The sequence below is a fragment of the Natator depressus genome, chromosome 6, assembly GCF_965152275.1.
Source record: "Natator depressus isolate rNatDep1 chromosome 6, rNatDep2.hap1, whole genome shotgun sequence".
Classification (NCBI taxonomy): domain Eukaryota; kingdom Metazoa; phylum Chordata; order Testudines; family Cheloniidae; genus Natator; species Natator depressus.
Genome location: NC_134239.1, coordinates 46644175 through 46667952, shown reverse-complemented (window position 1 = coordinate 46667952; position 23778 = coordinate 46644175). Strand labels below are relative to the sequence as shown.

Genomic DNA, 23778 nt, shown 5'->3' with positions numbered 1-23778 from the left:
AAAGCCTTCCTAAAGTCAATATATACCACCTCTTCTGCTTCCCCCTATCCACAAGGCTTGTTACCCTGTCAAAGAAAGCTATTAGGTTGGTTTGACATGATTTGTTTTTGCTGACTATTACTTATCACCTTATTATCTTTTAGGTGTTTGCAAATTGCTTAATTATTTGCTCCATTATCTTTCCCGGTACTGAAGTTAAGCTGACTGGTCTGTAATTCCTTGTGTTGTCCTTATTTCCCTTCTTATAGATTGGCACTATATTTGCCCTTTTCCAGTCCTCTGGAATCTCTCCCGTCTTCCATGACTTCTCAATAATAGCTCCTCAGTCAGCCTTGAGTATTCTAGAATGTATTTGATCAGGCCCTGGTGACTTGAAGACATGTGACTTGGCTAAATAATTTTTAACTTGTTCTTTCCCTATTTTAGCCCAGTTTTCACTGGTATTCACTATGTTAGACGTCCAGACGCTACTATCCTTCTTGGTGAAATCTGAATCAAAAAAGTCATTTAGCACTTTGCCGTTTCTACACCAAATAGTTTTTAAATAAGTTGATTCTTTATAACAATTTTTGGAGATACGATTCTTCTTGTCTTCCTGAATTAGGTGAGAGAGTAGTTTGACCACTGCCTGTAATTAATTAATTCCCCATTAATATAAATATTCTGTACTTAAATGGCTAATTTTTTTTAGTAATCAGTTTAGCAAGGTCATTAGATTTCAGGTTGGGACATAAAGCTTTTTACCAGTTAGATGGCAATGATATTAGAAATTGTATTAGGAGCTTTGCATTTAGCTAACTAGTTGCAAATATGCATTTCACAAAGGTATTTGCCATTTTTAACATAAACAAGAGGTTTTAAATATTTCCAGTTACACTTTTTTCCTAGAGGCCTTTCTTTGCAAAGAGGGGAGGAGGGCAGGACTCACTTTACCCTTAGGTTTTTACGGTTTGATAAGGATCTGCAGTGTTACTTCTCTTTGAAGTCCTTTTAGCCAAATTGTGTTTACCAGTTGCAGTCTTTTTAGTTAAAACATTCACAGCACCAATCACAGCAACCAAACTTACATCAGTTTTTCAAAATACAGTATAAAAGAAATTGGTATAGAAAGTTAAAGCATGATAAAGTTTAAAATGCAGCTTTTCTCAGTTTTGTATGAAAGTACATGATCCATCATATAAACTCTCAAGGCCCTGCATAATCTAGTTCCTCCCTACATCTTTGCCCTCATTTTTCCTATATCGCCCATTGCTACCTATTCTCCTCTCAGTCATTTATCCTTATTGACCCTTCATATACTCTCAGTTCATGCCTTCTGTCATACCACCCTGAAACTTGGAAGTGTTTCCCCCGTTTGATGTATGCTAAGTGCTCTCAGAAAATCCCATCTTCAAATCCTCCCTAAATCCCTGTTTATGAATCTTTCCTATACTGATCTGTCTACTTATCTTTCTATCTACACCCATATGGGAGCTGCTGTCGAGTCTTCTGACTTGACTGTTCTACACCAGGCAGGCACTACATCTAATTATTTTTTGTAAAGTATCTTGTACATGTATGGCCAATGTAAATCTAAAACGATGGTAACAACATTGCGGCCAGCTATTAAAATGTCTGAGTGTTATGAGCTCTTCCTGAACTGAACTAAACTTGACATGTACCATGTATATAATATGAAGCATAAAGTAGATGGAGAGTTACCTGTGAGGAGATGAAATGCCCAGCTAAAGAGAGATCTTCTCATCCTAGAAATAGTCATTCTCATCCTCTGTCACTGAATGACCTGTTACACTCCTTCTCACCCCAATACATAGGATCAGATTTTTTCTAAGAGTATCCTGTTGGCCCACAACTTTCTCTTGCCACATTTGTCCTTTCCTGACTCCAGCCAGCTGTAAAGGGGCTTCAATAGCATTTTGCAGGCTTTGTGTTAAATAAGTCTGACCGTATAGCCAATGGATACAGTTCACTGAACCAAGAGAGGGTCTTGTACTTTTATAAATGACTATGTCACCCTTCAGTACTGAGAAAGAGAACAGAATCTCTACCGCTCCTTTGTTTTGCTTGTGTTCCTTGTCCTTGGTTTTGTAGCTCCCCTCTAAATCAGTCTCAGTAACTGCTGTGATCTGATTATTCTGGTATTTGGCATAAATTGTTGGAATACTACCAACTACCACTTTGTGTGTATTTGGCTGGCTAAACCCATTCTGCTAATGAAATTATGATCTCTCCCTCAACTTGCTCAGATGGTTCACCTAACACATTTTTCTCTTCCACATCTTCCTCTATGCATATGATGCCTTTGCCTTGCCCTTTCTTTATGCCCATCCTTCATTAGCATATATACCAATAGTATTCAGTCTTTTTATCTGGCCAAATGTCAGTGGATTTTTTAGTTACAGTACTTGCCAGCCTGTTGGAAAAGAGAGTGTAAGTCTGTCAAATATGGAATATATGCCAATTGTGACTTACTTCATATTTTAATCTCAAAGGGAACCAATTTCTAGGTTATGTCCATATGTAAACATAACAATGGCAAGCATGCATTTGTCTAACTTGAGGCCTGATTCTGTTTCCCTAGTTCACACTGGTTAATACTATAAAAAGAGCCAAATTCTGCCTGGCACTTACAAAGGGGTGCACATTTATGTAAGTAGGTACCAGGAATCTTCCCACCCTAGCATGGCCGATGTAAGGGTTACCACAGTTGCAGTCCTTATTCCCAGGAGTTCACAGTGACTGATTTGTCCCTGCTCCACAGCAACTGAAAGGGGGAGGTGGAGCCATGATTCCACTCTCAAACCAGCCAAAGGGGGCTGTAATTTGCACCTCATAGAAGGGTGTGGCAGTTGGTTTGTAGCATCTGTTCAGATAGCCTTCCGTGAGCAGCCCCAATGATTTCAAAGATGCTGCTACCCAGGGCTTAAATTCTCATATAGTATTTCCTGGAGTCCAGATTCAGCTGCGGGGTAGGGGTGTCAGGGCTTTAGCCCCATGGGTTTGAAAATATTTACCAGAGCTCCGCTCCGGACAGCTCCAGCTGAATTTAAGCCCTGCTGCCACCCTAACACGTGTCAAGTAGTAACAATTTCAGTGGGACTAGTTGACTAGTATTAATTTAAAGGAAGGATGGCAGATTGACATCCCTTTGAATTCAAGCTTCCTAGATAATTACTGTGGGTTCAGTTGTCACTGTAGAGCATAGCCCTACATTGGGGATATAGCTGGAGCAGATTACTTTTTCAACACATGTGCCTTTGTAGCCCAGGCATCCAGCTAAGGGTCAGCTACCATCTTTTTCTGTATGAATTAGTGTAACTATGTAGTGGTTTGAATTGACTGCAGAATTTAGAAAGGCTGTGGTTTACTTTACCACTGCAGCACACTAAAAACTGGCATCACTTTATGATACATAAAGTGCATCGCCTCATCTCTGGGCCACAGCTGAGTGTATTGGGATCAAAAGAATTGCCATACCAGATCAGACCAATAGTCCATCTGGTCTGATGTCCTGCCAGTTATACAACAACTTGCCTATGGGGGCAAGTTAGTAGGTGGCTTATATCCTGAAGCATGAGAGCTGACATCCCTCGTAAATCTTAGCCAATGTAATGATGGATATTCTTTTTATTCATATAAGTGTATATATATTATTCCATATATCCCATTTGGCAAACTTCTGTTTTCTTGCTTTGATTAACAGCTTCTTCCGCTGTGATTTGTTTTGAAGCACTCCTGCATTATTTGCTAACTCTGAGCAGGCTGAAATACATATTCTTTTTCTGTTCTGCTGCTCCTTTTGCTGCTAATGGAACCTATTTCAACATCCTCAATATTTCCCCTACAAAAATATATAAATACCTACATACATAAATCAGGGTAAAAACAGCCAGGAATACTCTCAGCTAAATTTACTTACTTTTGGCCCACTTCTAGATCTGTGTGCTGCCAGATTAAAGAGGTCAGCTGCCTAGTGAACTAATTGTACAGATGCTTTTAAAGCACTTCTGGAGATGGATTTTCTCTTACAGAAGATGCTGTTTGATGTTTGCTGGTGCTGCTTTCTTTATGTGACTTTGGTAGGGGAGCGATCCATCCACTTGGATAATTCCAGTCAGATGTTTCTCTCGCCAAATATTTGGCTCCCAAAGAATGAAAGATAAATGGAGAGAATTCATTCATTCTTTCGTAAAGTAAAGGGAAGATAGGTTGAAGGAGAAGGGGACATATTGAAGATTGTATAACCATGGATAAGGTAAAGTGTTCAGTAATACAGGCAGAAAAAGAGAAGGTGCATTATACTATGTCAGAGGCACAAGTATATAAAAAAGAACAAATTACCCTCGCTATGTCATTAATCAGTCATGTCAAAAGAAGAACTGCACACAATTTGACTTTGAGAGAGAGAGAGAGTATTTCTTCATAGTCTAGTGGGCATTGCTCTTCAAACTCATAGAAACATCTACTGTTGATTGAATCTTCTTTATTGGGACATGGCATCTGAATTAGTAGATTCTCTTTATGGTGATGATTGCATTACATTTGGGAGTATGAGGCATCCAGTGAATCATAGGTAAGTCATGCCAGAGTTCCAGTCTGCAATTCCTGGTACTGTGAAGAGTTATGGTTTTGTGCTACTTTGCAGCAAAGACAGAGCATCATCGAGACAACTACTCCAGCTCTGTGAAAAAAGAGTTGGGACCTAAAGGCCGAACCATCCCACTTTCCCTGACTGGGTTTGGGTTGGTCCCTCAGTAAAGGTACTTGAAAGCACAAGGAAGCCCGTGTCAGCACATTTAAACTGGACTCAGGCTCCTCGTGATCAGCAAAAGCCAGTGAGGGATAGCTGAAGCCACTCCTCACAGAAATCAGTTCCTCCCTCAGACTGTGTCTGCCCTTTATGGGAGAGCATAAGACAGACAGAATTTCAGTTCTTGTGCTCAAAGGACCACAGGTACTGCCTGGCTCTCTGCTCTCTATCCTTTTGGGAGCATACAGTGCCCCAAAAGGGAAGAGGTAAAGCCATGGCTGACTGCACAAGGGGAAATAATCTGAATCCTGTAGGGGTGTATGCAACTTCTGAGTGTGCAGGAATTTTGATAGAAATTCTGCAGTATATTCTGGTGCTCTCCACTAAGGGCTGTGCGTGTAAGGCATTGTGGAGCCCTCAGAGGGGTTGTACTCTCAGCAGCCCTAACACCTGCAATAGTCTAATGTGTGCTGAATAAACTTTCACTTGATGCCAACAGCCAGTCCTCTCCCTAAGCTCTTCTTCCTGGGAATGGCCACAGATAATGTGGAAGCTAGCTGACTTCAGCAATATCTCCTATCATATGACAATTTAAGGATTTATCCTGCCAATCAGGCTTCAGTCTTGGTTTTGGCACAGAGATTGTGCAGATATTACTCACGAGCAACCTTTTCAGGACTATTAGTAGGCACTGGGTATCATGCTTTGGTACCATGCATGGACTGGCTACAGAGCTTGCATATACACACCAGATGTGTTCATCATAAGGCTCTTTAATGCTCTTCCAGATATGGCAGAGGTTTGTTTAAATTATTGGTTCTCAACCTGTGGTCTGCGGATTATTAGGGGTCTGCCAGTATAATTGAGAGGGTCCGTGAACATGCAAGCAACCGGAGGTCACATGCCCCCAGCACCATTTCTGCCTTTCATTTGTCCCTGTTCCCTCAAGTGCTGATCATAGAATCATAGGACTGGAAGGGATCTCGAGAGGTCATCTAGTCCAGTTCCCTGCACTCGTGACAGGACTAAGTATTATCTAGACCATCCCTGACAGGTGTTTGTCTAACTTGCTATTAAAAATCTCCAATGATGGAGATTCCACAATTTCCCTAGGCAATTTATTCCAGTGCTTAACCACCGTGACAGTTAGGAAGTTTTTCCTAATGTCCAATCTAAACCTCCCTTGCTGCAATTTAAGCCAATTGAGGATTCTTGTCCTATCCTCAGAGGGTAAGAAGAACGTTTTTCCTCCCACCTCCTTGTTACAACCTTTTATGTACTTGAAACTATGGCATGTCCCCTCTGTCTTCTCTTTTCCAGACTAAATAAACCCAATTTTTTCAATCTTCCCTCATAAGTCGTGTTTTCTAGACCTTTAATCATTTTTGTTGCTCTTCTCTGGACTTTCTCCAATTTGTTCACATCTTTCCTGAGATGTGGCGCCCAGAACTGGACACAATACTCCAGTTGAGGCCCAATCAGTGCGGAATAGCGCGGAAGAATTACTTCTCATGTCTTGCTTACAATACTCCTGCTAATACATCCCAGAAGGATGTTTGCTTGTTTTTGTTTTTGTTTTTTTTGCAACAGCATTACACTGTTGACTCATCTTTAGCTTGTGGTCCACTATGACCCCCAGATCCCTTTCCGCAGTACTCCTTCCTAGGCAGTCATTTCCCATTTTGTATATGTGCATCTGATTGTTCCGTCCTAAGTGGAGTTCTTTGCATTTTGTCCTCATTGAATTTCATCCTGTTTACTTCAGACCATTTCTCCAGTTTGTCCAGATCATTTTGAGTTTTAATTCTATCCTCCAAAGCACTCACAACCCCTCCCAGCCTGGTATCATCCACAAACTTTATAAGTGTATTCTCCATTCCATTATCTAAATAATTGATGAAGATATTGAACAGACCTAGAACTGATCCCTGCGGGACCCCACTCATTATACTCTTCCAGCATGACTGTGAACCACTGATAACTACTCTCTGGGAATGGTTTTTATGAGAAGGTCATGAGAGACAGCATCAAAAGCTTTACTAAAGTCAAGATATACCACTTCCTCCCTATTCACAAGGCTTGTTACCCTGTCAAAGAAAGTTATCGGGTTGGGCTGAGACAATTAGTTCTTGACAAATCCATGCTGACTGTTACTTATCACCTTATTATATTCTAGATGTTTGCAAATTGATTGCTTAATTATTGCTCCATTATCTTTCCGGGTACAAAAGTTGATGATGTAGGGCAGAGCAGGGGTGTGTCTCTTTGGCTAGCTGCTGCCTGCTTGTGGAGTCAATGGCTGTGAGGCAACCCTTTCTGATGGCAGAGGGAGATCTCTCTTTGCAGTGATGCTGCAATTTTGGATTGCACTCTCCCTCCCCCCGCAGCACAACCCAAACAGGCAGGATGGCCCATTGAGGTGAGTCAGGCTGGAGATGGTGGTCTCTCTCTCTCTCTCTCTCTCAACCCCACTGTGTGGGGCTGGCCCGAGCTGCCTGGCATCAGTGCTTGCCCCCTGCAGTTGGAAAACGTGTCTAGGAACGAAGATGCTAATAAATTGAAGAATGCGCCAGTATGAAAGAACACCATTAAAAGGCAAATTGCAGATGTTGCAGCTGACATGAAAGACCAGTTGTTACACAGGATTCAAGCAAGCGGGAAATACAGCTTATGACTGGACGAATCTTTGGATGTGTCAGGTGAGGTTCAGTGTTTGGTTTATGTGACACATTTGTGATGGGAAAATAGAAGAACTGCTGTTTTGCAGATCACTACTGACAAAAACAAGTGATGAGAGTTTTAAGTGCCTGAATAATTTCATGACGAGCAATAATCTAGACTGGGGGCAGCGTTATGGTGTGCACAGACGGTGTTTTTGCAATGACAGGGAGGCATAATGTGATTGCAAAAAAATTACAGATGTTGAACTATTCGCAAAAGTAACTCATTGTATGCTTCACAGGGAGAACCTAGTCATGAAAGAGATGCCAGATGACCTGAAAGATGTACTTGACAAAACAATAAAAATTGTTAACTTTATCAAAGCACACCCATTAAATGCACACATTTTTTCGGCAATGTGTGCAGAAATGGGTGAACTGCATCACAGCTGTCTCACTGAGGCCAGATGGCTTTCCAGGGAAAGGTTTTGAATCCTGTTTTTGAGCTTTGTGAGGCTCTGAAGGTATTTTTGGAAGAGAAAACACAAATCAGCAGATAGATTCTCAGGGGAGAACTGCTCAGGGTGCTTATCTTGTGGATATCTTTGATCACCTGAGTCAGCTTATTATTAGCATGCGAAGGCGCCTTTCAGTTTCTGTCACACTGTCAAACAAAGTGACTGCGTTCATTGAAAAACTGGATCTACAGCAGAAATGAGTGCACAAAGGAAACATGAGCATATATCAAGAATTTCTGAACTTTGATGAAGTCAAGGCCAACTGCCCGGCTTTGTGCTTTTATGACAGAACACATGGATTCCCTTCTTTACCAGTTCAGGGCGTACTTCAGGAACATGGTAAGCAATCCTGAAATGATGTGGATCACAAATCTCTTTTTATCTACTTATGTGGAATTGCTTGAAATGATTCCTAAAGAGGAGGATGAATTTATTGAGCTGAAAAACAACACTGATATGAAATGTGCCCATGAAACCATGCCTGTTGCTGCGTTCTGGTTGCGTGTGTCTGGTGAATTTCCCAAACTGGCTAACCGTGCTCTGCAAGTCCTCCTTCCCTTTGCTACCACCTACCTTTGTGAAAATGAATTCTCAGCCCTCACCAGCATTAAAAACAAACACCATTCAAAAATGAATGTTGAAGTTTACTTTTGCACTTGCCTAACTGGAATTACTCCTCAATTGGATAAGCTATGTGCTGCCAAACAAGCCCAGGGATCACGTAAGTATCAGGGAAGATGTCAATGTTTTAATTTGCTGGGTTTTTTTAAATTGATCTGTTTAAATGATAGTAATTTCTCTACAGTAATATCAATGATAACTATTAAAGTAACGTGAAAGAAACAAATTATGAGCAACAAAATAATTAGGGGGGAGTTAGGGGGCCCGCAAGTTTGTCTATTTAAATTTACGGATCTTTGGGTACAAAAAAGGTTGAGAACCACTGGTTGTCTCTAAGGTGCCACAAGTACTCCTTTTCTTTTTGCGAATACAGACTAACATGGCTGCTACTCTGAACCCTGCTTTATATCAGGTATTTTACACACACTGCCACCTAATGGCTGAACAGTATAATACAGTTTAGCATTCCCGTACATCTCCACCTTTAAATTTTGTATTTCAACCATTTACAATATTACACTGTCTTTTTGCAGTTCAGTAGGTATCAGTCTGTTAAGTGTCTCTGAATCATACTGGCTTTCTAATTACATGACCCAAATGCATAACAGCTTGGTCATCTGGCTGGCTGTTAGTTGCAGTGGTTGGCTGTGGTTGGTATAGAATTCTTGAGTCGTCGTCTTGTTCTGCATCTGCCATCTGTAGAGTTCACTCTGATTGTTTTTTCTGAGGAACAAACTGCAGTTGTTGACGGTTTCTGTTGAACTCTCCACTGTCAATCTCAATCACATATGATCTGGGCACTGAATTCATTTTCTTTACGGCAGCTAGAGTTGTCCATTGTTTTTCTCCATTCAATTTGACATGAACATGGTCACAGAATCTAGAACTGACCATTCTCTAACTGAGTGGTGGTTTTTGTAGAAGTGTTTATATGCTCTTAGCCTTTTTATTCGATTTGGCTACTCTCTTCATGTCTTGCCACTTTGGAGATAGCTTCATTTCCAATGTTGGAACAGTAGTTCTGAGATGTCTTCACATCATGAGTTGTGCTGGACTATATCTAGTAGCTGCTAGTGGTGTTGATCTGTAATTCAGACGAGCAAGGAATGGATCTTCTTTCTGTAAGATTTTCTTGGCTGTCTGAACAGCTGCCTCACCCTTTCCATTCATATTGCGGGTAATGTGGCCTGCTAGTAATATGGTCAAAATCATATTTTGTTTGGAGCAACTTAAATTCTGTTGCAGTAAATTGTGTACGTTGTCCATTGCTCGTTGTTCTGGAATATTGATGTGAACAAAGGTGCACTTCAGTTTCTGAGAACACTGTGGCATGTTATGGCTTTCAAATACATTATTTCTATATACCTGGAAAAATAGTCCACAATGAACAGGTACTGATGTCCTCTGAATTTGCATAAATCTTCCAAGACTGTCTGATAGAGGTGGTGGTATTAAAGGTTCTTATTGCTGTGTTGGTCTGTTCATTCTGCAATGTTCAAATGCAGATACTTTTTTCTGTATGTCCTTTGTGGATGAGATTTAGGATTCCTCCTCTCATTTCGTTTGGAATTACATTGTAATTGCCTTTAATCATGAGTCCATTCTACTCATTTCATTTTCCATTCACCACAAAGTAGTCTCCAGTCACTTCCATAGTATCCTTTAGATACGTGGGCTGGCTGCCCCTAGAAATCCCTAAAGCTGCATGTCAGTCAAGGTTGCTTTTTGTAGCTGGAGTAGTCTCTTTTCTGACTTTGATGTGTATGTGTCTACAGTATCCACATATGCCTTTACATCATCATTGAGCTCATGGGTAGTAGAGCATGATGCTGGGATCCTTGACAGAGTATCTGTAACTATCAGATATTTCCCAGGAACATATTTAGCAATTGGGTTAAATCTCATTAACCTTAGCAATAGATATTGGCATCTCGGTGGTGCTTTTCTTGTAAGGAGGGTTACAAACAGTTTATGGTCTGTTATCAGTGTAAATTAATCCAATCCACACAGATATCCATGACAGTTCTCACCTGCACATATGCTTGTCAAACTTTCCTTTTCAGTCTGTTCATATTGTTTGTCTGCTTCTATGCAAGATCAAAATACAGCTGTCTTCCACTCAGAGCTACTCAGTTGCAACAATACACCACCTAGGCTATTGCTGCTTGAATTTCCACTGATTATTGTGACATCAATGAGAACTGGAGCTGTTAAGATAATTTTTTACCTTTTTGAAGGTGATTTCTTGATTTGGCCCTCATAGCTAAGATGTGTTGGACTTTAACAGTTCATTCAGTGGTTTTGGCACTGTAGAAAGGTCTTACAGGTATCGACCAAGGTATACCATCCCAATTATGTGTCTCAGTACTGGTACATTAATCAGTGCATTCAATTCTCAAATTGTTCCTACTTTCTCAGGGCTAGGATTGAATCCATCTTTGTCTGTCTTAAAATCTCGATTTGGGGGTAGGTATAAAATGCACTTTTCCTTGTTTAACTTCAGTCCAGATTGATTGTTTAGGCTTTGGACTTCATGGAGGGTTTTGTTGTGTTCGTCCATCAAAGATCCATATATCAGAAGATCATCCATTAATACTACAACTCCATTTGTGTTAATAAAAATTCTGCTACCTTTCTTTGGAAAATTTCAGGTGAACTGGTACTCCCAAAAGGTAACCTTCAAAAGCAAAATCTCCAAAAGAGTGTGATAAATGTAGTCAGTTTGCTAAATTCCTTGAGCCAGAGAAAGTGCTAGAATCCACTCGAGGCATCCAGCTTGGAGAATACTGTCACTCCTTTCACTTTGGGGAGCAAGTTGTCCAGTGTTGGGAGGATATATTTTTTTCACTAACGAATGATGTTTCATTAAGTCTTTTGAGAGAGATGCACATTAATATTTTTCCACTTTTCATTATAAGTGGTACATTGGGGCATACTATGTTGTTGGCTCAAAGATTTTCTCGATTATCCAACCTGCTCCATTCTCTTTAGCTCAGTTTCTACTTTATGAAACAATGGAATAGGAATTCAGTGATGTGTATGTACACTCTATGGTTCAGCATTGTCTCTTAAGGTGTACTGGATCACCTTTCAAAAGTCCAGTATCACCAAATATTTCATTGAGATCTTCCACCTTGCTCGCTAGGCCCATCATGGCTGCCATGCTGCGGCTGAGAAGGCTTTTGGTCTGTGATCATGTCATAAATATAAAGGGAAGGATAAACACCTTTAAATCCCTCCTGGTCAGAGGAGAAACCCTTTCACCTGTAAAGGGTTAAGAAGCTAAGACAACCTCGCCGGCACCTGACCAAAATGACCAATGAGGAGACAAGATATTTTCAAAGCTGGAGGAGGGGGGGGAACAAAGGGTTCTCTCTGTCTGTGGTGTTTTTGCCGGGACCAGAGCAGGAATGCAGGTCAGAACTCCTGTAAAAAGTTAATAAGCAATCTAGTTAGATATGCGTTAGATTCTGTTTTGTTTAAATGACTGATAAAATAAGTTGTGCTGTATATTCCTGTTTTGGGGTCTTTTTGTAACTTAAGGTTTTGCCTAGAGGGATTTTCTATGTTTTGAATCTGATTACCCTGTAAGGTATTTACTATCCTGATTTCACAGAGGTGATTCTTTTACTTTAATTTAAAATTCTTTTAAGAACCTGATTACTTTTTCATTGTTCTTAAGATCCAAAGGTTTGGGGCTGTGTTCACCTATGCAAATTGGTGAGGATTTTTATTTTGGGGGGGAAGACGTTTCCAAGTGGGCTCTTCCCCTGTTATATTTGTTAGACGCTTGGTGGTGGCAGCAAAAAAGTCCAGGGACAAAAGGTAAAATAGTTTGTTCCTTGGGGAAGTTTTAACCTAAGCTGGTAAAAATAAGCTTAGTGGGGGTTTCATGCAGGTCCCCACATCTGTACCCTAGAGTTCAGAGTGGGGAAGGAACCTTGACAGGTCATTTGACCACATAGACTCTGAATATATAGCTTTTGTCTTTTAAGTTGTTTCTGTGGTGAACTGGCCCATGTTGTTCCCAGGGCTAGTCAGAGCTGTGTCAGGTGACTTCAGCTTTGGGAAGGGTTGAAGATGATTGTAAGTCTCTTCTAAGATGATTATTAAGTCAGCTTCTAAGTCAATATTAGAGTCCTAGTCTTGCCATGAATATTCAGTTTCACTCCAAGAGATAGATCCCAGAAACAATGGCTCTTGATTGTATGTAACATGAGTCAACTCTGTGACTGCAAACAGCTGCAAAATGTCCATATTTCATGTATGTATTACATCATGTGCCTTTGGCTGGATGTGCGTCATCTCTTGGGCTCTGATTTTTTTTTTTATGCCTTTTGCGTGTAGGCTGGAATTTGTCCCTCTTAACCTGGGAGTTCTCTCTCTTTGTGTCAGGGGTTTTTATGATAATGACTTTTTACACTTAACTGTCTGTTCTATAGCTTCTAAGGTAGTTTCAGGTTTTTACAAGCTGCTCCTGCCTTTTGTTTTATTTCACTAATTCGGACTTTTGCTATCTGAATAGTTATGGCTATGGTTAAATCTCTTCAATTGTAGCTGCTGTGAAATGTTTTTGTCTGCTAACCCAATAACCAGCCTATCTTTGATATTTGCATGTTTTGCATTCCCGGAATCACAGTTTTCAGCCACTGTAAGCAGAGCTCTTATAAAACATTCAGCATTTTCTCCTGGTTCTTGAATTCTCTGGTGAAAACATGCTCTTCATAAACCACACTTCCCTGGGGTATAAAGTATGCATCAGACATAGCCAGACCTCTTTCATAGTCATCCTTGTGACTGTCTTCAATAAAGTCAAGGAATTTAAAGGTATGCTCTCCTTGCTTCCCCACAGCATAAGTTAAAGATATCTCTAGTTTCTTTGGGCAGCTTTGTAGCAATGCAAAATCTTGTTTCCAGTCTCTCCATTCTGAAGGTTTGTCAAAGCTCAAGTTCTCTGGGGCACTGAAGAGTAAGCTGTGTGATAGAGCTCCTTCTCTGCCTCAGTGGCTTCCGTGCTTCTGCTTAGCATCAGGCCAGGGTATTCCACTCTCCCTCAGAATTTCCCCATGCCCCCAGGGTTAATGTCTACCCCTTGCCTGAGCAGAGTTCCTCCCGGGCTCCTTGATAGGGGGAGGGGACCCTCTTTGTCTCCGGTAGCCCCTCCAGGCCTAGGGGCAACAGACCAGACACTCAGTTCAGTCTCTCCCTTCTGGCGGGGTCTCTTCCCTCAGACCTCTGGGCCTGGAAGGGCTGTTCGCCCCGTTGGGCAGGGTTTTCCCTGCCCTTTGCCTCTGTACCTGTGGGGTTTCCCTCCTAGTGCTTATCAGTGTCTACACCACCCAACTCTCCAGTAGCATGCCTCGCTCCCACAGCTCCTTTCACTTGTCCCTATCTGGCTGGAGGGGAGGCTCTTAACAGGTTCTGGCAGGCCCCTTGATTGGCCTGAGGTGTCCTAATTAACCTGGAGTAGCCCCTGTTCAGTTACCAGGGGAGCAGGGATCTGCTTATCCTGGGGCTAATATACCTGCCTTCCACAACTCTCCTGTATCCATCTGGCCTGACCCCGTCACACATGTTAATGTCACATCTGGAGAATGACATGGTGTCAGGAGTAAACTAAGAACAGAATGAACAAAGCAACAAAGAATCTCACCTACTTCCCCACTTCTGACACCATATCATGCTCCTGTACCAAATATGGACTGGATACAGAGTTTGCTTATACACACCAGATGTGTTCATCATAAGATCCTTTAATGATCTGGCAGGTATGGCTGAGGTTCCTTTAAATAAGGTATTTTGCACCCAGTGCCACCTAGTGTCTGAATAGTATAGTACAGTTTAGCATTCCATTACACTTGGGAAATAGAAGTAGAAGAGCTGCCAAATTCCTTTCAGGTAAGCCCTCATTTTTTGATGTTGGGGTTGAGGGAATCAGGTGAGATACTTTGAGATCCAAAGCTCTGCATTTCTGCAACCTTCCCACTGGCTGTAGGGCTCAGGAAGTGGTTCATTCCAGAGAAGTCACCACGGTTCCTTTTTGTTGTCCTTGGTGAGAGAGAGAGAGAATTTTGGAACTCTGTATTCAACTTGGATAATGATCAAGGCAGAATTTCCCTTTCATACAATGGTCAACATGCTCCTGTTTTGCTTCTAATGAATAACATATGAATGTCAGAAGCCTCACTCCAGTTCCTGAAGTAGGTACACCAGTCAGTTGCTAACTATGCTGCAGCTTTTTGGTGGGGGAGCATCGAAAGGACAAAGGAGACAGTCCCCTTGCTCTCAGTGCCTGTGCCCAATGCAGTTACAGGCAAAGTCCTGTTCCGCCCCTGCAGTCCCAGGATGGAGCATGCCCAATACAGATGGATTTTTGGTGAATTTAGATGCCAAACTCTAACAAGCCTCTCCTGGGCGTCTGTAAACTGAGATTTTTCAGAGGCCTTAATGTATTTGGGCAAATTTTCACGGGGACAGAAAAACTCAGATTCCTGACATTAGGGCCACTCTTCTGCCAAATGTCAAGCCCCTGCTTCAAAGCACAGAGTTATTAAATCTTCTCAATGAAATAGTTGTACAAACTTTTTACTAAGGGTGAAACAATGTATTTTTTTCTCAAATCTTGTTCTAGGAAGGACTGAACAACTTTAGTGGAAACATTCCAGAATAATTCAGCCTTGAGCAGAGACCTGGCATTGGTTATTTCAGCCCAAATGGTTAAAGTTTGGCAAAGCAGCTGAAATCAGGGTCTTATAACAAGAGGTGTTGACTTACCTTAAATTTAGGTGGTGCTACCAACTCTATCTATAACGCTGCAGACTCTTTTCCTAGCAGTTAGAGAAAGTAACCTTCAAACAAACATCTCTGCTTTCATAGCCACTATTTTTTGGGGGGAGTTAACAGGATGATTCCATTCCTTGCAAACCCGGATTAAAGGGTATGTAGCCAGTTGGCAGAATCACCAGATCTGGAAGATCATTAATGATCTTACTACTAGCAGAGTTTGTGCCTTTCCTTACTGAGCCATAAACAAAGGAGATAAATAAAAACAAGCTAGTCAGAACAGTGGGTCTGAATTTCTAGAGATCTTTTTGGCGAGCAGGGAGGGGCAAGGATACACCCCAGATAGCTGTTGCTGAAGCCTCTTTTCCTCTGCCTTAATATCCCACCCTCGATCACCCATGTGACAAGCCGGTGTCCATGCATTGGGGTTTGTGGTGCCTTCCTTCCTCACCACAGGATCGTTAATAACGTATCACTCAAAGCATCACTATATTGACATTATCACTGTGTGATGACATTGCAGCTCATCAGTGATGTAGCATCGTGGTGATGTGACAAATTGCAAACTGCTGATTCAGTTGTGATGCTCCCTATGCGTACCTACCTAGCCACTACTTGTTCTTAGCATGAAGCGGTCTTGTCTGTGCCTGTAGTAGTTCCAACTCCCTCAAACTAACAGTCTCTGGCCACACAAGCACTGCCTTTCTGGTATCTGCAGAATCCACCCTCTCTGGGCAAACTGGTAATAGGCACACACCAACCCCCAAGTCCTCAGAGTGTTCCCTGCAGTGTCCAGCCTTTAACCACTGGACACTCACAGAAATTAGCAGGTAAGCTGTCCCCAAAAGGAACAGTGCATACAAGAGCTTGTTTGTTTCAACTGACGTTCAGCTCCAATATAACAACACAGCACTGAAATACATGTATAGTAAAAATAGTCATACGTTTATTATAGAGACAAGTGGATGAGGTAATATCTTTTATTAGGCCAACTTGTGTTGGTGAAAGACACAAACTTTCAAGCTACATGGAGCTCTTCTTCAGATCAACTTTTGATCTGTGTGTAGTTCTTGTATCTTTCACCAACAGAAGTTAGTCCAATAAAGTATATCACCTCACCTACCTTGTCTCTCTCATACCTTGGGCTCAATGCAGCCACACCAACACTGAACAAAATAAGATTATTATCAAAGGCAAAGTTTAAGAGAGAGTAAATAATGGAAACAGAAATGGTTATATATAAAATAAAATACAAACGTGGATCTACACTTATCAAAGGTTATCTTTCCTATTTAATAGAGTAGATTTCCCTTGAAGGATTCATTCTTTTAGAGAGCTAACAGGTTTTCAGTCAATTCAGGATCCAAGCGTTCATGAACACCCCCACCTTTTTCAAGACATTTTTTTCAGGGAATGTAAGGGGAGTTTGTCTTGTGGTGCTTGTTTGTGGTTTTTTTTTGTTTTGTGGGTGGTGTTTTGGGTCTGGTTTGTTTTTCCCAGATTAACAGGATTTAGGTGGCAAGGCTATGACAGATACAGAGGCAGCAGTGGGAGTGACCCATGTAGCGGAAGACACAATGAGGATGACTGGATGTGGAAGCTGTGGTATGTACATGATCCTGGAGGGGGCACCTGGTAAGAGTTTTGTCTGTATGAAATGCCATCTGATAGAGCTGATGGAGGAAAAGATCCGAGGTTTGGAGATGCAGGTGGAAAGTCTGGTAGAGTTTAGGAAGGGGTTTGAGCAGATTATGGAGCAAAGACATGAGGTATCTGAAGGGAAAAGCTCAGACTTGCAGATGGAATCAGGGCTGGGGAATTCTGAGGGGAGACTGGGTGAGGAAAGTGGTCAGTGGAAGCATGTGACTAAAAGAACCAGGCAGAGGAAAAGACGGGCTAGTGAAGGAGAAATAGAGCTCAGGAATAGGTTTGCAGAGTTGGAAAATGAAGAAGGGGTTCAGCAGGTAGTCACTGAAGGTGGAAGGGCAAGGAAGAAGAGAAGAGCGGCTAGTCTTATAGGAAAAGGGGAAGAGTTAATGGAGATTATACCAAATATGAGCCCCAGGAGGATACAGGATGGGTTAAAGAGGATTACAAGGGAGAATAGGAATAGAAAGAACTTGCAGCCAGAGGGAACAGGGGATAGACTGGAGAATAGCACCGTCACTAGGAAAAGGCAGGTCTATGTGATTGGGGACTCTTTACTGAGAAGAACAGATAGGCCTGTAACCAGAGCTGATCCAGAGAATAGGAGGGTGTGCTGTCTTCCAGGTGCTAAGATACGGGATGTAGACCTGAGGTTGAAAAGGATTCTAAAAGGAGCAGGAAAGAATCCCCTAATTATCCTTCATGTGGGAACAAATGATACGGCTAGATTCTCGCTGGAAAGTATTAAGGGAGACTATGCTAGGTTGGGGAAGACGCTTAAGGAAATCGAGGCTCAGGTGATCTTTAGTGGGATTCTGCCTGTTCCTAGAGAAGGGCAACAAAGGTGTGACAAGATTATGACTATCAACAGATGGCTTAGGCAGTGGTGCTATAAGGAGGGCTTTGGGATGTATGGCCACTGGGAGGCATTCATGGACAGAGGACAGTTCTTTCGGGATGGACTTCATCTGAGTAGGGAAGGAAATAGACTTCTAGGATGGAGGCTGGCACAACTGATTAAGAGAGCTTTAAACTAGGAATTAGGGGGAGATGGTTGGGAGATGTCCAGGTAATCTCCATGCCGGATTTTAGCATTGAGAGGAAAGAAAACGAAGTAAGAAAGGATACAGCCATGGGTAGGAGGAAGGGCAGTGTAGATACCAGTCTAATAGGTTATACTGGTAGTAAAATGACTGTGCCTAATAGGGTACAGAATGTGAGTGAGGCCAAACAGCAAAAATTAAGATGTTTGTACACTAACGCGAGGAGCCTAGGTAACAAAATGGAGAAATTAGAGCTACTGGTACAGGAAGTGAAACCAGATATTACAGGGATAACAGAAACATGGTGGAATAGTAGTCGTGACTGGACTACAGATATTGAGGAGTATGTGCTGTTTAGGAAAGACCGAAATAAAGGTAAAGGTGGTGGAGTAGCATTGTATATCAATGGTGAGGTAGAATGTAAACAAATAAGAAGCAATGAAATAGATATGACTGAGTCCGTCTGGGCAAAAATTACATTGGGGAAGAAACCTATTAGAGCCTCCCCTGGGATAGTGCTTGGGATGTGCTATAGACCGCCGGGATCTAATTTGGATATGGATAGAGCCCTTTTTAATGTTTTTAATAAAGTAAATACTAATGGAAACTGTGTGATCATGGGAGACTTTAACTTCCCAGATATAGACTGGAGGACGAGTGCTAGTAATAATAATAGGGCGCAGATTTTCCTAAATGCGATAGCTGATGGATTCCTTCAGCAAGTAGTTGCTGAACCGACTAGAGGGGATGCCATTTTAGATTTGGTTTTGGTGAGTAGTGAGGACCTCATAGAAGAAATGGTTGTAGGGGATAGTCTTGGCTCAAGTGATCATGAGCTAATTCAGTTAAAACTGAACGGAAGCATTAACAAAAATAAATCGGCAACTAGGGTTTTTGATTTCAAAAGGGCTGACTTTCAAAAATTAAGAAAATTAGTTAGGGAAGTGGATTGGACTGAAGAATTTGTGGATCTAAAGGTAGAGGAGGCCTGGGATTATTTTAAATCAAAGCTGCAGAAGCTATGGGAAGCCTGCATCCCAAGAAAGGGGAAAAAATTTATAGGCAGGAGTTGTAAACCAAGCTAGATGAGCAAGCATCTCAGAGAGGTGATTAAGAGAAAGCATACAGGGAGTGGAAGAAGGGAGGGATCAGCAAGGAAAGCTACCTTATTGAGGTCAGAACATGTAGGGATAAAGTGAGACAGGCTAAAAGTCAAGTAGAGTTGGACCTTGCAAAGGGAATTAAAACCAATAGTGAAAGGTTCTGTAGTCATATAAATAAGAAGAAAACAAAGAAGAAGTGGGACCGCTAAACACTGAGGATGGAGTGGAGGTCAAGGATAATCTAGGCATGGCCCAATATCTAAACAAATGCTTTGCCTCAGTCTTTAATAAGACTAAAGAGGATCTTAGGGATAATGGTAGCATGACAAATGGGAATGAGGATATGGAGGTAGACATTACCAAATTTGAGGTAGAAGCGAAACTCAAACAGCTTAATGGGACTAAATCGGGGGGCCCAGATAATCTTCATCCGAGAATATTAAAGGAATTGGCACCCGAAATTGCAAGCCCATTAGCAAGAATTTTTAATGAATCTGTAAACTCAGGGGTTGTACCGTATGATTGGAGAATTGCTAACATAGTTCCTGTTTTTAAGAAAGGGAAAAACGTGATCTGGGTAATTATAGGCCTGTTAGTTTGACATCTGTAGTATGCAAGGTCTTGGAAAAAATTTTGAAGGAGAAGGTAGTTAAGGACATTGAAGTCAATGGTAAATGGCTCAAAATACAACATGGTTTTACAAAAGGTAGATCATTCCAAACCAAGCTGATCTCCTTCTTTGAGAAAGTAACAGATTTTTTTAGACAAAGGAAACGCAGTGGATCTAATTTACCTAGATTTTAGTAAGGCATTTGATACGGTGCCACATGGGGAATTATTAGTTAAATTGGATAAGATGGGGATCAATAGGAAAATTGAAAGGTGGATAAGGAATTGGTTAAAGGGGAGACTACAACGGGTCCGACTGAAAGGTGAACTGTCAGGCTGGAGGGAGGTTACCGGTGGAGTTCCTCAAGTATCGGTTTTGGGACCAATCTTATTTAATCTTTTTATTACTGACCTCAGCACAAAAAGTGGGAGTGTGCTAATAAAGTTTGCGGATGATACAAAGCTGGGAGGTATTGCCAATTTAGAGAAGGATAGGGATATCCTACAGGAGGATCCGGATGACCTTGTAAACTGGAGTAATAGTAATAGGATGAAATTTAATAGTGAGATGTGTAAGGTCATGCATTTAGGGATTAATAACAAGAATTTTAGTTATAAGCTGGGGACGCATCAATTAGAAGTAACGGAGGAGGAAAAGGACCTTGGAGTATTGGTTGACCGTAGGATGACTATGAGCTGCCAATGTGATATGGCCGTGAAAAAAGCTAATGCGGTCTTGGGATGCATCAGGAGAGGTATCTCCAGTAGCGATAAGGAGGTTTTAATACCGTTATACAAGGCACTGGTGAGACCTCACCTGGAATACTGTGTGCAGTTCTGGTCTCCCATGTTTAAGAAGGATGAATTCAAACTGGAACAGGTACAGAGAAGGGTTACTAGGATGATCCGAGGAATAGAAAACTTGTCTTATGAAAGGAGACTCAAGGAGCTTGGCTTGTTTAGCCTAACTAAAAGAAGGTTGAGGGGAGATATGATTGCTCTCATTAAATATATCAGAGGGATAAATACTGGAGAGGGAGAGGAATTATTTAAGCTCAGTACCAATGTGGACACAAGAACAAATGGATATAAACTGGCCACCAGGAAATTTAGACTAGAAATTAGACGAAGGTTTCTAACCATCAGAGGAGTGAAGTTTTGGAATAGCCTTCCAAGGGAAGCAGTGGGGGCAAAAGATCTATCTGGCTTTAAGATGAAACTCGATAAGTTTATGGAGGAGATGGTATGATGGGATAACATGGTTTTGGTAATTAAATATTCATGGTAAATAGGCCCAATGGCCTGTGATGGGATATTAGATGGGGTGGGATCCGAGTTACCCAGGAAAGAATTTTCTGTAGTATCTGGCTGATGAATCTTGCCCATATGCTCAGGGTTTAGCTGATGGCCATATTTGGGGTTGGGAAGGAATTTTCCTTGGGGCAGATTGGAAGAGGCCCTGGAGGTTTTTCGCCTTCCTCTGTAGCATGGGGCACGGGTCACTTGCTGGAGGATTCTCTGCTCCTTGAAGTCTTTAAACTACAATTTGAGGACTTCAATAGCACAGATATAGGTGTGAGGTTTTTTGCAGGAGTGGTGGGTGAAATTCTGTGGCCTGCGTTGTGCAGGAGGTCAAACTAGATGATCATAATGGTCCCTTCTGACCTAAATATCTATGAATCTATGAAAGAACAAAATGTTTCCTTGCATTCTATTTATATTCTTCAAAGTTCATTTTTTCTCCCAGAGACAGGACAACCCACTGTAGTTTCGTCTCCATTATTTTTCTATCCTCTTGCTTACTCCATATGCAGATTTGGCTTACATTGTATTGGCTTGCAGTGCTTAATTTATATAACGGATAGCAAGACAAGTGAACCAACTTCCTTTCTCTGACTCAAAATCTGTTTGTCAACCCTGCCTTGATTTAGATTTTAGAACATATGTTTAGTACATATATACGTCTTCAGTATAATCAATGCAGACATTACACAATGATGATGAGGATCTGTGTGATTCTGGCTTTCATTTAAGATCTCACATGACATTCTTAATAGATAACTATTATGAAAGCAGTGTGCTAGATGCAGTGAGTTTGTCAGGCCTGATAGGACAGTTACAGAGCAGTGAATTCTTTGCCGGCTAGTACCAGTGGGCCTCTGTGTCACAGCAATGTCATCACATTTTGCTGTAAGCTCCTCAGTACTGTGAGGCCTGGGTCTTTTCCCAGTGGCCAACGCCTCAAAAATGGCAACCCTGTTCATAAACCACTTCCAGGAGGAGCATTCTTTGGTTACCTTGAAGAATAGAAAGAAAGTTAACCAGTTTCTGTATAGATCTAGAAATAAGCTTCATTCTAAGAAACAAACATGTCATATTCACAGAATCAATTGTAGCAGTAAGGAAACACAAGAGACAATCCTTCCTAATTGAGGTTGTAGTCTACCTTCCCTACATATGTGTATATCCCATTGGCTCTAATAAGTCTTATTTATGTGTATTGCAAGTTATGAGCAATAAACCTCTGTCTCTTCTCCTCCTCCTCGTGTCTCTTCTATTTATTTGAATGATCTGTCACTTTAGTGAAATAGTATAGTATATGCTGTTGATAGACTGTTTACTTTTAGATGGTGAAACTGATTGACAAACAGTCTGTTTTTTTTCTTTTCTGTATGACACTTGCTTTTTGTAACCGCTTTGCTGCAAATACTAATTATCTTCATGCCACATAGAATTTTAATGTTACATCTGTAAGGTCCCCACTTAGCTATCACTTTCAAGCAATAAAGATTAAGATTGAGATGAAACTAGAGTAGATAAACTTCCAAATGACTAATACATGGAATATGTGCAGCAGGAAATAGCAGATATTATTGGGCAAGTGGTTCCCCCATTCTTAGAATTCCTTGCGTTCTTCCATTACCATTACCATTTTTATACAATATTTTAGGATTCCCCTTCCCATACATCGTCACCAAAACAGAATGCAGTGCTAAAAGGTATATTGAGAGAGTGACAGATCATAGCAAAGGAGATATGATTTTCTTCTCTCACCTTTAGCAGTTACAAATTACAAGATACATTTTCCTAATGTTTGGTATTTTATTCATCTTGTTATTCTTGTCAGTACTTTGCCCCCTCCCCCGCAAAAAAAAATCTAAAACACCTCATCTGTTATGTAACACTTTAAGTCTTTTCCTACTGTTTGTAACATCTCGTTGCCAACACTCCATCTGTGATTTTAGCTTGCTGATGCACTTTGTGGTTCTGTTATTAACACAGATGCTGAGTTCTGTTTAAATATTAATTTTAGCTTCCACTCGCTAGTGGGGCTTAGGCCACTGAGTGCCTCAAGAACTGCAAGTGTGTTGAAGAAGGGGCAGGAAATATGCTCTTAAGAATGTGCTTCGCACTGGGACCATTCTTGCTCTCAGTGAAGTCCTTGCCAAAGCTTTCTGCGGGAGCAGGAGCAGGCTCATTTTGACCTCTCATTGAAAAAAGTAAGAATAGTGTTAGAACAGAAGGCCTGATTCTGTTCTCTTGGTGTAACGGCATTCAGTTTGGTAGAATTATTCCTTATTTACAGTGGTAGAAAAGAAGAACCAGAAGCACTATTTATAAGAATGGGCCTGATACATTGGTTTTCTTAATCATAATTACTGGACAGTTAAGTTTAGGGCAGGAGTTCTCAAGCTTTTTCATAGTGTGAACCATATCTCAGTAGAGAAGTTATCTCATGGTCCATCTCCCTTCCTGTTTTCGACTGTGGGGCCCACTTAGCCTCCCTTTTGTGATTACATAACTTCTTTATGTCAACTGCTTAAACAGAAAAACAAGTTCAGGAGAGTGCTGTATTTTATAGGCTTTCAATGAAATTTATAAGCTGGAAGCAAGGAGGAGGAGCCAATACCATGTGTCCACCACCAAGGGCACCACAATTGCAAAACTCCTACTGAGTTCACTTGAGCTAAGATCAGCCCATTAAAATATTGTTATACTCTATTTTTTCCCCTCTATCATTTGCACCAGGTGGATATTAATCTT

At 41.2% G+C, this 23778-nt stretch overlaps 1 protein-coding gene across 4 annotated transcripts in view; it reads left to right on the top strand.

The window, feature by feature from the left end:
- NELL1 (neural EGFL like 1) overlaps window positions 1-23778 on the top strand; it is a 418230-nt gene that overhangs the window by 296564 nt on the left and 97888 nt on the right. The gene's annotated exons all lie outside the window — the stretch shown is intronic.